A 3,357-nucleotide genomic window follows, 5' to 3' on the forward strand; every position below is an offset into this window, starting at 1 on the left:
ATATTTCGTTCAAGATGATTGAAATCAATCTGTTGGGCTGGTGACCATGCGTTCCTCATATGCTTTTCGAAAGTCATGGGACAGCAGATCGCCAATGGCCTCTTTATACCTTGTTTAGGTGCAGAATCCTCTTCTTCAAAAACTAGGTCATCCAATTCATCTTCCTCCAATCCCAAACGTAGCAGCAGATCGCCAATGGCCTCATCCTTTGTACACACAGATCCTCCTCCATCATGGTTAGAGGAGCTTGCCAAAGACGCCATCACACAGGGAACAAGCCGCGACACAGAGACCCTAGTAGGCCTAGGTCTTCACGTTCCAGAACACGGTCAGGAAGACAGATGAGTCCTGGGTCAAAGGAGACAGGGAGCCAAGGTGGATCCGAAAACCCGAAGGGAACCAGCGACGGGACGGAGAAGAAAACCCCACGGCGGCCGGAACCGATAGCGGGGGCGAAGAAACCCTAGTCGCCTGGCTAGCCAATTATTTGGGACTGAACCGATACCACCCAATCTCAGGTTGGTTCTCCACATGTTGGTATTATTGATATACTCAGTTTCAAATAGTAAAAGGCGACACTATTTTCTTTAAATATATTTTGATTCGGTTTGAAATTGTATGAGATTCAGTTTGTGAGATCCATTTTTTTGTTTCATCGAGTTCTCTGTAAATTTCGTTAGGTCTTTTGACTTGTGCGACCAACTAGAAAACATGCCCGTGCATTGCACCGGGGGAGAAAATCTAGCTGACCGAGACCAAGTAAGTTATCGTTGTTACAGTTGCGGTGTGTCGCGAAAACAAGCCAACTTCAGCGGCCCAGTGCGCGCTCTATGACATGCGCCATCACTAACTACTGAACCCGCTGCTTCAATTTAACCATGTCATATAATACATCGTGTGTGGCGCCATGTGTCTCTGTTGCCACCTTATCATACTTTAAGGTGTTTGCCTACCTCGGGGTTATCGAGTGGAGAAAAAACGGATAAATTGTACGGGGGAGGACTCAGGATGTGGAGACGACACTGAGGCCTCTGAAAAACAATTACAGAAGAAAGTCCAATAAAACAAGGTCTTTTTTCCTTGTCAAGGTAGAGACCCTTCAAACATTGACATGTGGTAATACAAATCCAAGTCCTGCCCATATTCTCCCTTTAGATCAAGTTTGTGCAAGCAAGAACACATGCATATAAATATCCGTAAACTGCATCTCATGATGTTGGCTGAAGTACACAAACAATGGCGGGTAAGAATGCTCTCAAGTCTCAATAGTCAACACTATGAGCAATGTGGGGAATATTGTATCTCAGATGCATAGTCTATGACTCCACTCAGTACACCCAAACTGTGTTTCGGTGAAGCAATAGATGTAAGTTTTATGGGAGAAAATGCAGAATATGATTACGCTGGACAAAACCAGAAAATTTGAAACAACTAACAACTTATGCTTAGATTTTTTAAACCTAGACCAGCTCATTATTAACCTACCCACTTCAGTTATAAGGTTAACTCTGCCACTATCCAATCACTACCTAAAAAAGGTCCACGTACTATTCACAATATTTTGAATAACCGAAGAAAGGGCGAATAGTCAGAATTCATAACTGGGAAAAAAAGGTTCACATACCATCGGAGAAGCATGTCACCAGTTTCTACATCGTTAACAAAGTCAGCATAGTTAACACTAACAAATGTCTCGGCCCCAACCTCCGCTTGAAAAGTGCAACTCCTGCAAAGTTACCATGAATATAGGCCGAGGCAAATCTCCACTGCTAACTTATGGAGCCCGAGATGAAAATCTAGCTTCATTCAGAGAAATCAAGGAATGATACAATGACAGAAGGACAGCATCAGAAGGTTCAATTACACTATAGTGTAGGAACCGCGGCGGTGCTCCTAGCAACACGTATCAGCTTCAAAGTGCAACATGTCCTGCTGCTTCCACGCTACATCAACAATTGTTAGAACTGGAGGTACTGTAAGAAAGGATGCATCTTGGTGCACCAAGGCCCAGGGCTGGGAGACGGACCGAGTGGTGACCAGAAAGAGCGACCGGCGACCAGGCCGAGGTCCACTGTGGGCCGCAAGATCAAGAGTCCCAACCACCAGAACGAGTTCCACCGCTGCCACATCAACGCCCCGCGATCGGACAGAATCCACCACGGCCTTATCGACAGTCCTGCGACCAGATGGAGCACCTGACAGACGAGCTCGAAGGCAAGCTGTCTGAAGTGTTCAACCCCATAGCAAACGCGAGCCTTATCCAAGCCGCCAGTAATTCCCGTTTCCCCACAGCGCCGCCGCCGATCGTCGGACTCTGTGGCCGCATGTCGTCCGACGAGGCCTATCGCGGCCGTGCACATTACAGCGCACACGTAACACTCAATTATCCGTAGGAAGTAGAAGCAAGCAAGCTCGATTTCAGGAGCCGCCTGCTTGCCCATGCGCACTCTTCTGCGGGGAGCAGAGTCCACCTCGTCGCCGGCCTCAAGACGCTTCTGAAATCAGATGACCCTGATGCTTATAGAATCTGGCAGCGGCGTAGTTCACGGACTCCATGGATGGTTCTGGCAGGAGCTTTCTTGTTTGCATAGAATATCATTGGACTTGAACATCACTACAGAAATTCAGATCGTCACAAAGAAACCTGCATGAAACATCCGAAGCCGGACTGAGAGATTACCGGATGCAGTAGTATATCTCACGTTCACAACATCTTGATTTATTTAAGTTCCTGCAAAGGAATAAACAGAGAGGCAAGGCAATTCATGAACAACTATCTTATCCACTTTCAGCTGAATCTCGTGAAGCTAATACTTTTTAGCGAGCACATGGATTGCACCGTACAAAGCTGTTGCTCCGAGTACAATCCTGAACTTCATAACAGCTGCCGAGCACGAGACCAGCTGTGAACTTCTCGTGCATATGAATTTTTACTGGACTCCACCGGCCGCATAATGATACATAGCAGTAGTCAGCACAGCCTCACATGAGTCAATCGGGGGTCGCATGGACGGGACTTGAGGGGCGGGGCAGGGGCACTGACCGGCGCGGATAAGCACATGCACGAGGGCAGCAAAGCGCCCAGGGAAGAAGCAGGGGATGCCGGCCGCGTGAGTGTTCGAGCAGCGAGACCTTGACAAGCCAAAATCAACTCCGGTGAGCCCACCAACTGCCACATACCTTGACAACCAGTCTCGAAACCGAGCGGCCGTGCAGCATCGTCACCAATAAAGGATCTCCATCCCATCGCCGGAGAGTTTAGGCCATGAGCCACCGTCACATCCCTGGACCTCATCCACAGAGAAGAACGCCGCCACAAACTTCACTTCGATCGGATCACCTCAGAAAATAGATCGA

General features: G+C 48.0%; 1 long non-coding RNA gene across 1 annotated transcript; it reads right to left on the reverse strand.

Annotated features, from left to right (window-relative positions):
- Window positions 1–1,811: 1,811 nt before the first annotated feature.
- LOC127343907 (uncharacterized) lies at window positions 1,812–3,357 on the reverse strand. Its single transcript, XR_007877624.1, has 2 exons — window positions 2,845–3,357; window positions 1,812–2,731 (listed from the first exon to the last, which is right to left on the reverse strand). It is a non-coding gene; the product is annotated as an uncharacterized lncRNA (long non-coding RNA).

The sequence above is a fragment of the Lolium perenne genome, chromosome 1, assembly GCF_019359855.2.
Source record: "Lolium perenne isolate Kyuss_39 chromosome 1, Kyuss_2.0, whole genome shotgun sequence".
Classification (NCBI taxonomy): Eukaryota; Viridiplantae; Streptophyta; class Magnoliopsida; order Poales; family Poaceae; genus Lolium; species Lolium perenne.